At 46.1% G+C, this 13,300-nt stretch overlaps 1 protein-coding gene across 1 annotated transcript in view; it reads left to right on the forward strand.

Moving 5' to 3' along the window:
* Positions 1–13,300, forward strand: part of SLC24A3 (solute carrier family 24 member 3) — a 180,163-nt gene that overhangs the window by 91,849 nt on the left and 75,014 nt on the right. The window contains exon 3 of the mRNA XM_076335280.1: positions 12,602–12,678. The gene's annotated coding sequence lies outside the window, so the exon portion shown is untranslated. The remainder of the gene's footprint in view (positions 1–12,601; positions 12,679–13,300) is intronic.

Consider the following 13,300-nt stretch of genomic DNA (forward strand, 5'->3'; position numbering starts at 1 on the left):
AGGTGGCTTTATGAAAGTGCTTCTTGCAAAAAATTGCCTTTTTTGGTTAGCCTACCCATCAATATGAACATAATGTAAATATTTGTTCCCCAAAATAAAGCTAATGAAAGACGGACTGTATTCTGTTCCCAATCAAAAGAAGTCCAGGAAGTCCAGAATACCTGTAATTAAGCCAGTAAGTTATTAGGAATTTCTGGCAGTTCATGTGAGGACAGGAGCTAGCCAGAGATTTGTTCTTTTCTTGCTGTGGTTTTGCGAAGAACCTTCCTCATGCCAGTTATTTCTGACCAGAGTGTGTGGCTGATAATGGATAACTTTGCACAAGTATTGCATTTGTCAAGGAAAACATCTTGATCCAAGGCCAGCTGTGCTTAGATCTGTTAAAGTTACAACTGTGGGCAATTCTGCTAATGCCTTCATGCATTTCCTTCTAGAAGCAGTAATTGCTGCTAGTGATGGGGGACAGTGTGGGGACGCAAACAAAGCAAAACAAAAACTGCAGCATGTTCAAATGAAACACAGAAATACAAAAGCTAAGGGATTGTGGAAAACAGTTGCCAGAATCTTGCTGTGACAGAAATAAGTCTTCTACTGAACAAAAGAAAATATAACCTTCTCTTTAAAGGTCACTTGCTGTTGTTATTTGACTTAAACTCTCTCTGAACCATATGCTGTTGCATATTATTTATTTCTGATTTCTTCCCCATTTTGTGTTTAGATATATTTGCTTGTTGTCCTCAGATCTCAGATGCGCCTCTGACCTTGCAAGCTATTCATTTGCATTGAGGCCAAGGCAGAACCTTTTTGACTTCACAAGCGCTCTGCTTATATATAGAGGTTTGTTCCTTCAAGGCTTTACTTTCTGTGTCTGGGGAAAGCATATGTTTCAGGGAAACCTCTTCTGGATCTGACTCGTTTTGTGTGTGTACACTTGGCGTAATGGAACAGCCACGTGATGGAGCAGGATTCAAGCCTGGAGGCACACTGCAATACAACACGCAACCAAGAGAGTCTAAAGAAAGGGGGAATGACAGAATATGGGGTGCCCAGGGTTGAGCACTTCACACGTGCCTCATTTCAAAGGAAATTCACTTAGCAATTTCTGTACAACTCTGAACATCTTAAATGTTGAACATGTGAAAATCAGATGTGCATGGAATTACAAGCAGCTAAGCCATTAGATACACTAACAAAGCCATGCATGTTTTATACGTGTGCATGTTTTACACATAGATAAAACATCACTGCAGTCTAAAATCACAAGCCTGGCCAGAGCTTCCCTTCCTAGAATTGATGCTACAAGGCAGAAATGGGGCTTCCCAGGAGATTTAATGAAGGGTGTTTGCATAGGTGGGTAGATGGGGAAGCTTGCTATGCCTGGTGTTTTCAATCAGTGATTTCTCATGAGTGTTTCCTCCAGAACAGGAAGGAGTGATGTTTGTTCTCACTTCCCATGCAAATGAGCTGCTAGCTCTGAATTTCCCATGGTGCATGTTGTTCATCATCTCATATTCCCATTCCTCCGTCTTCTCTCTCCTTCCTTTCCTCCAGCCCATACATAACTTACCATACTAAAAAAAAAAATGCAGACCTCTCCCATTTTATTCATACCATGTCTGTTTTGTCTGGCTCATCCTGCCAAGAGGCACCTGTAAACAGGTACTTGGCAAGGCTCAGCAGCTTCAGTTGTGATGTTCCCATCACTTTGCCTCTTGCCGCGATCTCTGACAGAGGAGCTGATAAGATAACAGCTATCTGTAATTGAAACGTGCATTTTGACTGGGCTGTTAGACTGTCCCGTTAGACTGTCCCATTGGTAAGGGAAGCTAATGATCAGTGACGGGAAAAGTACCTCTGGCATGGTGTAAGATGATAACCCTAACTTCATTTAACCTGCAGGTGCTGTCACCCAAAGCCCCCAAGCCCACAGGCATCTCCGCATGGCTTTGCCTGTCCATTTCTGCACGGCCAGGCTTTGCATCTCATCCGGCCGATGAGCTGTGGCCTCTGGAGGATCTGCTCTTGGTGGAGCAGAAGCAGACCCCTGCGGGCGGGGGTTGAGAAGGGAAGGGGGTTTGGGAGGCTGGTTGGGCAGAGTTGTCTTGTGTTCCTGTTGATTAAAGTACACAAATCCTTAAATGAACGCTTAAATTTATGCAGGTATTAAGGAGGGCAATTTTAGACTGATTTGATCATTGGAGAGGCGTGGGTTGTTATGGAGAGCAGAAAAAAAGCAATGACTGACAGGGCTGAGGATACTGGGGTCCTGTGGGCTTGCTTGGCTTGCAGAGGGGCTGGGGGGGGGTCTCTCCAGGGAAGGGGAGGCCAAAAAAAGACACTTGACTTTGATGGCAAGGCTCCTGATCGGTGGTGTGTGTCTGGCCCGGAGGCAGGTCTGTTTTCCATTAGGAAGCTGTGTGTTTTAAGCTGGTGAAATGACCAAAGGCTTGCAGATGTGTCATGGAAAATACCGGGGTCTTTCCCTTGTCTCTGGTTTTTGGATCTGTGATATGAAACTTTTTGTCACAATAGGCACGAGCTGGGGAGTACTGCATGCTGGATCCTGTTCAAGGCCGGTTTGGGTGCAGAGGAGAGGCGACCTTCAGTGTGTTTGAGCAGGCAGGAACGTGTTACTTCCTTGCAGTGCTGCGGCGGGCTGGCAGGGTGGATGGAAACCTCTGGTCACACTTGGCTCCCTCCCCGCTCTGGTGCTGCACGGGGCACTGGGCCAGCCAGGCTCCACGGGAGTGCGGGGAGAAAAAGTCATCGGCTCAGTGGAAGGCATGCAGCCGCTATATTTTTGTTTCAGAAAACAGCCCAGCACACTGCCCGTTCTGTGCGTATCATACATGCCAACTTAGAGAGGAAGATCAGGGAGCCACAGGGTGCCGCAGGGCAGCCGTGTGCAGTTTCGGGGTCTCTCAGATATGCACGGCTGTCTCAGCTCTGTATCGCTGCTCCCGAGCGGGCGTGAGCTCCCTGGGGCCCTGACTGCACGCTCGCACAGCTGCTGGTGGAGCCGTTCACTGGCCCAGCAGCAGTTTCCAAAAGGGGGAACAGTGGGCCGTGAACCCCCTGCAAAGGGGGACACACAACATCTCATAGCCTGGGGGCATTTCTGACCTACCAGCAAGATTTGGCAGTGTCCTCTGCTGCTTCACCCCCAGCGCTGACACCGATAAGCCCCACCGCTACCCTGTCTGCCAGCCAGGCGCTTCAGCATCCTTTGGCGGTGCTGCCGTCTGGCCTCAGTGGCATGCTGCAGCCAGGATGGATGTCTTCCAGTAAGAGCTTTTGACACAGCTGTATCTGGTCAATATCTAAAAAAAGCCCCCAGACTGAATAAATGGACCTGTGTGACAAAGAGGGTGAAGTTACGATGGGATTTATATCCTGGCAGGATCCCGCAGCACTCCCCTCTTGCCATATTTAGCTAAAGGGCTGCTTTCTGATAAGAGAACATACAACAAATCAACCAAAATGCTTTCAGAGAAGTTGTTCATGGGATGAGCAATTTGTAATGGGATGTTTCTCTGTGATTGACATCTGGTTTGAATTCCTTAGGTGGGACTCGGGGTCCTTCTGCAGCTCCTCAGCACTGCTACCAGTGTAACATGCCCCCTCATCTGCAAGGGCTGCACCTTCCCGGAGAGCTCCCAGAAAGTTAAGGTGAAAATGTTTGCTGATTGTATGCAGACCAAAGCCCTCTGCTCATGTATTCACATCTTTGTCTAAGGCTGCTCTGCTTCATGTTACATCTGCTCCAGCAGCTCTTCTTTTGTTCCATAAAGCCTAGTTTCCAAAGGCCGCTGGTAATAAAGGGGGACGTCAGGGTGGGCACACAGGGCCAGTGTCCAAGGACTGTCCTCTGAGACAGGACCGCTGCTAAGACCCATGGGGCCATGTGCTGCGGCCGGAGTCGGGGGAGCTCCTTCCCACTCCTGCAAGTCTTCACCGCAGGTATCCCCTCATCTGGCCACACGAAGCAGCGTCATTTCACCCTGCTTCCCCTCCTCCAGGAAACCCTGGGTGGCCCCACGCCTCTCTCTGCATACTCTCTCCCTTTAAAAAGTGACCCAGCACCCACCCAGCTGTGCTGTAGGGAAGATTTTGGCTGTCATCAGAGCTGGTCTGTAATAGACTTGCTGATGTTGACTTGTTGTCCTGTCGTGACAGTAATGCTCTGGGTGCATTGTTGACAACTGCTGAAAAGCCAGCCTGGAAAAATGTAAAAATGCTTTTGTTCAGTGTGTTTGCCATCAGCATCCTTTGTGCTGGGCGTAAGCACAGTGTGCAGTAACTCAAGGAAGTGGAAGTGTGCATAAGCTCATCGCTGCCTGAACATCCACCATAAATGTTTAATTTTTAGAAATTAGAAATTAATTACTGCAAAGGTACAGAGAATGCTATCTGAAGATCTATTGCTTGGTAAGAGCCGACCCTTGTAAAGCTGTCGCAAGGTATGGGACAGTGCCATTGGCTGTGGGGGGGATGCTGCATGATTTATAATGGTGTGCTGTACCCCCACGCTGTTTCAGCTGCTTGTTTTCAGCAGTTAAGTGGTGACACGAGTAAAACATTAGCAAAATGATATATCAGCATAGTTTGGCTCTCTTGAATTTTCGATCATGCCACTGTAATACAAACACCGTTTTTACTTGGCAGAAAGTAAAACAATTATATATAAAAAAAAAAAAGGTACTCCGCCCTCCCCTCAGAGAGAATTTGACTGATTGCTTTTAAAGACAACTAAAGATTTTCACAGTCCCTTGCTCTCCTGTACTGTGTGACTTAAAGCTGTTCTCATGGGGTTTGGCTGCAGGGACTGGTGTGCTGTGGAGTGCGGAGCGATCCACATCCGAGCCAGTCTCCAAGTGGTGGTAGTTGTGAAGCTGAACATATTCAGCAGTTCCTGAGCTCCCTTGCCTCCCCACATCTGCAAGCTCCCCCCGGCGGGTCGCTGGTCCGTGTGAGGGACAGACTTCAGGCATGCAGCAGTTACTCTCCTGCATATTTGGTAGGGCCTGCAGCACACTCAGAGTTGATACACTTCAGGGAATGCTGTTGGAGGTCAGGGAATTGGGCTAAGACAGCGTGCAGGCAGGTGGTGAATGTAATGTTATTGCTAACCCTGAAGCAGTCAAAAATCTCAAGCTTGAGTTTAAAATCATGAATTTGAGGATGGGGGGAAAAAGGTAACTAAGTGTTTTAAAGTATATTTTTATTTCCCTGTGTAAAAAGCTGTTGGCATTGATTTAAAAAATGTTGTCTCGGGTCACATCACAAGGTCTACTCCGCTAATATCTTTCCCTCATAGAAGACAATAGTAGAAGTCAAAGAAACCTATTGAGCAAACATGCGGGGACACTTCCTGATGCACTTTCTCTGGCTGCGCCTGTTTGCTGTATGGGGACTTCCTGAGCCACAGGAACAATCTTTGTTACTGGTCTTTGATGGACTTCTTTTCTTCCGTTGGCTTGTCAGTTTGCCTTGTGAAGCCATGGAAAATTCAGATTTTCAGCACCCTGTGATGACAAGCTGACCTGCCTGTGTGTGCTGTGGGAAGGGCTGCTGTGGCTGTGGACCTGCTTCTTGCTGGCCCCTCTCATTTATGCACCGGGAGAGCTGGTGAGCAGTTGGTCCCTTTTCTCCCTCTCCTTGCCACTCAATTTCAGAAACCCTTGCTCCACTCCGCCTTTTTCAGGTTGAAGAGGTTATCTCTATTCCAGCGTTTCATGCTCGGCAGCTTGTCCGTACTCCTGGCTGATCCTGTTGCTGCTCTCTGAGCCGTTTGCAGCTGCACTGCATCCTTCCTAAGATGGGAAGACCAGCATGACAGGCGCTGCATAAGATACAGCACCACATGTGTTTATGCAGTGGCATAATGATGTTCCCTCGAGTTCTCTGTTCCCGTTGTGGTTGTTGCTAATGATGTATTTGCTTTCCTGTTGTGAGCTGGCATGCTCTGAGCACCTCGAGCTGGGCACAGGAGCAAACGATCTGTCATCTGGGCTTAGACAAGAGCTTGCACCCAGCTGCTTGGCACAGCTACATGTCTCTGTGTTTTTCCAGCTGCAGAAGTATAGTTGTCTCTGGGACCTTTAATGACAGCTGAAGTAGCGTTGATATTGTGAGTACCAACGGTCCCTAAACGTTGGAGTTGCATATCTAAATCCTGGTTTCTGATCTAGCCCACTCATCTAATTTTTTCAGGTCATGCCTTTCTGTAGCCTTATCTTCTATCCCATGATGGGATAGAAGAATAGAAGATAGAAGAATGGGATAGAAGAATTGCAGCCCAATTCTGAAGAACTCTTTGGAAAGAAGCAGCCAAAGAGGGGCCACTGGGCAGAGTAATTATCCTGGAAAACTGTATACAAATACAGGCTGGGTCTCGCCCCACTAGGTATTCGGATGCTTTGGGATTGCAGTGCCTAGCACTGATGTGACTTACCTCTGGCCATGAAAGAATTGTGGGGACAGCGTGAGAAAATTAAGAGTTTTTAAATCTCTGACAGCTTTCTTTGCTGATAATTTATTGCCTAGGCCGAGCATCCTCAGTTCTTCCTTCTTTGAAAACTATGGCAGATTTCCCAAGGGTTTTCTTATCCCTAGAGTAGGTACGCTGGCTAGCAATATAACGACTTTTTTTTAAAAATAAGTATATGTTGCAGTTTTGAGAACTCTTGATCCAGTACAGTGTTGGGTCTTTTTTTTTAAAAAAGAATCCTTTTGGAAAGGTGGAAACATTAAATAGGAGAGGGAAAGGAGTGGCAGGGAAAAGGGTTTTGAAAGGGTAACGCTCCCTGCTGCTGTCTAGAAGAATGGTACAACAGGATCTTCTCTGCGTATCTGTCCTTGGCACAGCGTGCAAATTGCCTGGAGTAGCTTGACTGTGCAGAACAGGCAAATTTGTATTGCGCCGGCAAATCCTCTGAACAGGGTGGTAATGCGGATCATTTTGTAAGTCCGCTAAAGCCAAGGCTGAACAGGGTTCCAATTTTAATGAATCGCACACTGATTGAGAATAAAAGGACAAGAATTTATTCCAACTCATTGTATTATGACTAAAATAACTTTTCCCTGTCAAGCATGGATACAAAATTTTCCTCTAAATCTGGCAAGGGGAGCATGTACTGCGATACCCTTGTGAATGCGCTCTCGTGTGAGTGAGCAGCAGCAGGTCCGCTGCTGCTTTGTACTTGCTGGGGTTGTGCCATGGGATGCGGTAGATGCCGTACGCCCCGCTCTCGAAAGGTGTGGGCTCCCCATTCTGCACAGCAGCTGCTACCTGTCTAAACATCTGAAGTCTTGCTGTCAGGTCCTCAGCTAATGCAAAAGAGCACAACTTTTTACACCTACTGCTGATCTGCTGTTATTATTTAGCCTCCTTTACAAAGCTAATCCATACCTTGCTAATAGTCATCTAGTTCCAATTACTTCCAAATTCTAATAATCCTAATATTTACTAGTAATTTTACAAGTTGCCAGTACAAGATTGAACTGCACCCTAAAAAAAGCATTGTGTTGAGCTGCATGCTCCTGCGCTTTGTTTTCTGAGAATGTACCTCTCATTAATTGAAAACTAAAACTGAGTTGCATGTATCTGAAGGCTGGAATTCACATGTCTGCAGTAGAAATGCTGTCAGCGCTGGATGCTGCAGTGCTGCTGCAAGGGTACGGGCCTGGTCTTGGCAACTAGCATTGTACCTAATGCCCACGCAGAAAATGTCCGTGGAGGTGCTGAGTTCGTGTGAAGATCTTGCCCTCCTGCAGTTTGCAGGCCCAATACCTAAAAAGTCTGCAGGATGAGAGTGGATCAATTAGGCAGAAATCTTTAATTCATTGAGTTTAGGTTCACTGACAGGGTGGTTGTGTTTTTCCTGGTGCAGTCAAAATAAGCCTGGCAAAATCTGCCCCTCTTTTCTGTACAAAAGCTGAGGACCCTTTTAAGCAAAATAACAAACTGTATAAGCTTTTACACTAGGTAAATAGGGCAGCTGTTGTTGGAGTGGTGTTCCAGCAACACCCTTTATTTCTTCTTAGAAAGGAGCTCCTGTGTTTTGCAAAGCTCTCCTCTTATCTGTACTCATCTGCACCTGATGCATCTAATAAAAATGCAGCAGATTTCAAATTTGCATACATTATTTTATAATTGCATACATTCTGTTGTAAGCCACTAAAAGCATTTGTGTTCAGATGATGTCGTAGAGAATGCAATGATGGACACCTTAGATTTTCTCAGATAAGAAGGTGCATTTCATTACAGCACGGGGGTGGGAACCTGAACCTGAGGAAGGATTAGATGTTTCTGCTGTGCACAGAAAGGATGGCTAGGATTCCCCACCTCTGCCAGTAGTGACAAGCTTATTCTATTTTAATACTGGTTTTTTTCTGTATGCTTTTACCTTAGGTGCACCTTGGTCTCTTTGAACCTCCTAGAGACTCTTGACAAAGGGATTGGACTTTCATCGTCTCTGTCTGTTACAAATTGTCATGGTAAAATCTCCTAGGCAGCTGCAGGAGGGAGTGCAGGAGGGAGAGGGAAGCGTATGTGCGTGTGTGTGTGTTAGCAAACCATTTTGCATATTGCTAAAAACACACCTCCCCATGTTTCCTTTGCAATGTCTTACGGTCTGGTGAATGGTCAGGAACATTTCCTAAACAAAACTGTGATGCAAACATTTGGTTTTCACATTATGATATTTTGCTGAGGAAAGATGAGTCCTTTCCAGCTATTTTAACTTCATTGTCTTGCATCTTCCATAGTGTTTTGTGTTGGTTTGTTTTGATTTTTTTTTAAGACTCCTGTCTTTGTGCTGGTACCTGTCTGACTAGTTTCTTTAGGTTGCACGCATAAATGTGTTTTTGGCAGCTCTGTGCATTGTGTACTGGCACAGTACACGTGTTGGGGGTGGGAGAGTGAATGGCCTCCTGGCAGTACTAGCTCTGCTTCGGAAGAAAATAGTTACAACTCATGGCAGGTGAATCCTGATTTGTTATAAAAAGTCACAGGTATTTCTAGTTCTCATAAAAGGCCAAAACCTTCTGCTGCCTGTGCAGTTTGGGCTGGCCCCCATGCTTGGCATTTCTCTTGGGAGGTGCCGGCAGCCTCTGCTCAGCCTGCCCTCTCCAGACTTCCACGTACCCTGAGCCCCCGGGGACCGGGGCTTCCCCAGCCCGCCCCGAGGTTAGGCATGGGCAGGTCCCAGTCCCTTGGTGTGCGTGGTCCCATGTGAGCGATGTAAACCGTGAGCCGATGGTGGGTTACCACACCAGGCTTCTTGGCAAGCTGTGGTGCACAGCCCTCTGATCTGGTGCGATGCGGTGTTTCCATGGCCATATCTGTGTTTGCGACGTTGTTTCTCACATGTTCAAGGGTATTGCTGGTGTTATTTCGTTATAAGATGAATTTTAAAGGTGCCGTCTGTACTGCTCCAGTAGCTCTTACTAGTTTGTTAGGACTCGTTATAACATTTACCAATGCATAGGAATACAATTAACAGTATTAACCTGAGTCTTTGGTCAAAAGACCACTTACGTAAAAAAGAATGTTTTCCTCCTCAGATACAGTGCCTGGGTAGATCCCTTGCTTGCATTAGTAACAAAATTAAGATGTAGCTACCTTTTGCTCAGTTATTGCTTCACAGGCAGAAAAGCTATGAGACTGAGCTGTATTGTTTTTCCATTTAATCATCTATGGAATTGCTGATTAAATTCCAATTGCTGGAGCTTTATTAATGGTAATGATGTGACAGCCAGGAAAAATGCAGCTTGATTTATGTATTTATTTCCCTCCCCCAACTCAAGGCTGAATGTGTGGAACTGGCCATTAGAAGAAAGCCATTATTTTAGTTATTATTGAGCAATTCAAATCTGGAATTACTGAGAAGCACTTGGAATGCCAGAAGATCATCTTCACACTTGCTTTTCAGTTTATAACCAAAAGCCATTCCTGCAACCTAATTGGCAGACTGTCTTTAAGTGCTTTATAATCCAATTAGCATCCAGAACAGTAATAAAGCATTTGAGTAAACGGAAGTAATTTGTCTTTAAATGACTTGTAACACCGTATTTGCAACAAAGGTTATCTGACTGTATTGCATGCTCTTTTCAACTGTTATACTGATTACTTGACTTTGGAAAGAGAACTGCTAATCTAACGATAATATATTGCTCTTAATGAAGGCACATTGAACAAACTAAATTGCTGAGCTGTTTTCTGGGTTGGTATAGCGGGCCATCATCTGTCCCAGATGCTTGTTAGTGTGCCATTTCTAAGACTTTATGACTCTGTTGGACTTAAATTGGGTGATAAAGCCAAGGTGAAGTGCAAACCTCCTCTAGGTATAAGCTCATTACTTTGGAGCTGGTGCTTTTCTCTGCTGTGTAAGGAGGAAGGAAGCAAAAGCATGAATGCTTGAGCAACCAGGAGGTCATGGCTCTTCTTCCATCACCTCTCACTGCAGATTTCAAAATGTCCCTTTCTTCTCTCCTGAATGTTTAGAAAACTGCCCAAGTTAGGAAGTTGACATAATGGCCACCTAGCCCAGCATCCTGCTTCTGGAAGTAGCTGGTAGGGGATGCTTAGGGAGAAGTGTAAGCAACAGAGCATGTAAAGATCAGTAGTTCTGCCCATACGTACCCTTGCTGACTGCTCAAGACAGGGTTTACAGTGAGTGGAGTTTGCATTTAGATTACCATACTTAATATCACTGCCAGACAATCCATGGAGGATCTCCTTTTGGGCCTTTCCTACTTTGTTGCTTGTCACAGTGTCCCTGGGGAATGAAATCCACCATTTTATAACATGCTGTGTGGTAAAAGTACTTCTGCCTGTTTGCAAAATGTGCCACCTTGTAATTTCAGAAGGTGGAAGGAATTGGAGGGGGGTTACGGTCTTTAGCATGTCACCTTCTGACTATGTAGAATGCCTTCTTTTTTTCCTTTGCGTGAGCTGGGCTACAGCAAGGTGGTGTAGAGCACTGGGAGATCATGGTCATGAGAAGATCAGTGAGGTCAGAAGCGGGATCCACTTACCCTGCCAGTGGGCTGTTTTACTGAGAGAAACAGCATCTGATTTGGGCTGCTGGTTTTTTTGCCCTGCTCTACCATATCATTATTTGAAATAGTTATGTTTATGCATGAAGTTTCCTCATGGTTCAGTTCTACCAACATGCTCTTCCTGAAGCTGATTAGACCATGGACTCTGCCTGAGTCCTACAGTCTTACTGCAGAGTAAAGGTGTTTATCCTTCATTCGGAGCAATAATGGCTTTGCCTTTGAGTCTGTTGCAGGTAAAAAGCTGCTGTTGGGAACATGTACAGGCCATGCTGAGGGAGTCCTCGAATGCCATCCTTGTGTTTGTGGGCAATAGCTGTTGCCTTGCCGTGGATCCGTGGCTGAAGCCTGGCCCCCAGGCTTGGCCATTTTACACAGACTACCTGACAGCCTTTGGCTGGGCAGAGCACGAGCATGTGGGGAAGGTGGGAACTCTCACCCGTTCTCATGGCACAGGGCATGTCATGGCACCTTCACAGAAAACTTGCTTCCACCATTTCAGACACGCATCGCCCTGTTGAACCCTTGTCTTTGGGAGGACTCCAGTTTGCCTTTGCACATGGGGTTACAGCTCAGGGGCTTTGCAGTAATGCGAAGCCTTCCTGATGGAAATCTTTGCAACTCCAAAGAGTTGCACCCTTTTTTCCCCAAAATATTTGATATGTCTTTTTAAAAACCTTCTTTGCATCACTAGCACCATACATCAAATATCTTGTTCGTGTTGAGGACGTCTCTGAGGAGGCAGAGTGAAGTCTGGAGGTGGAGAAAGGATTCATTTCGATCTGAAATTTCCAAATCTGCCTCTGTCCTGCGCTGCATCCCCTTTTGGCCACTGGCTATGTAACACAGCAGGTTATCCTTGGAGCGTTTGCTGTACAGGGAAGTCTGGTATCTTGACACTGTTACTAGCTCAGTGAGGGCAGTGAGAGACACCAGGGCAGCGTAAAGAATGAAAACAGCTGAGAGGAGGTTTGCTACAAGGCCTCCACTGTGCCTGCTGTTGGGAATGACACTCAAGGGAAGTCGTTGCCCGTCTGGAGAGCGTTAGGTCCTGCCGGAGATGAGTACATGTTACCTGTGCCCTTACTGATGGGGAGGTGGTGCTGGGGGCTTGGGGGGAGGCTTTTACCCATCCATTTCAGGTACAAAACCGTAAGTCAGAAATGCTTGGTGAGAGTGACCCATCACCACCTAATCTGTACAATGCTGTTTCCCTTGAACGTTTTCAGGAGAGTGCGGTGCTGTTGCTCTCGGGATTTATCTGCCCTCCCCAAGGTATCTTTGGGTACACAACATTGTGGTTGCCACAGAAGCAAATTACACAGTAAACATTTGGGGAAAGGCTATAATTGCCAGAGGACAAGTTAAGCTAAATTAACAGGGAGGTGAAACAAAGAGCCTCTGGCATGGTAGTCATAGGACTACTGCCTGGTAGAAGGGCTCGGGCAACTTTTCGTTATGTTACTTAACAGCACACGTGGTGGTTTTGAGTAGCCGATTAAACATCTGAGCTTTCTTCCCCCCCCCCCCTTTTTTGCAGCTCTCCATGAATTCCCCAATGACATCTTCACGAACGAGAACAGGAGACATGGAGCTGTGGTCCTGCATGTCCTTTGTGTAAGTTTTGTGACTTTGCATTTCTTCTCTTATCAGTGTGGACAGGGCTCAGTGCGCTCACCACGGGCTGATGCCACCTCCTGCCCATAGGGGCTTCTGCTCTCAGTTGTGGTTGAGAGTGAGTTTCAGTAACTACACCGAGTATAACATACTTCAGTTTTACGTAAACCCCTTTTAAAAGCCCTGGTGCAGCCCGTGAGCGCAGGCGCACGCTGTCGTGAATAAACTCCTGTGAGTTACTTTACTCCAGCCAGACCAGCTTTGCTGGGGCCGTCAGGCAGCTGTGGTCCCCTGCCCTCCGTCCCCAAGCACAAGGATGCTGCAGGGTTGGCAGGTCAAGGGAGGACATTCATGTAATTGCCTTCAAAAAGAAGTGAAGTCTTATTCCTAGAAAGTTCCCCCAGAAATCCTTGTGGCACCCCTTATGACATAGCTGTAGGAAAAAGAAATTAGACAGGGTTTTCTATTTAAAAATATTATCAACTGGTTTAATTTAAAAAAAAAAAAAAAGTTTGGGTCTCCAGAATTCCCCTGAGTAGTTAAGTTTCTAATGTGAGTTTTTCTTCCTGTATATATTAAAGAAAAGATTGTAACTTCTCATTCATCAGCTGCAGGGTGTCTT

This window comes from Aptenodytes patagonicus, chromosome 3 (assembly GCF_965638725.1).
Source record: "Aptenodytes patagonicus chromosome 3, bAptPat1.pri.cur, whole genome shotgun sequence".
NCBI lineage: Eukaryota > Metazoa > Chordata > Aves > Sphenisciformes > Spheniscidae > Aptenodytes > Aptenodytes patagonicus.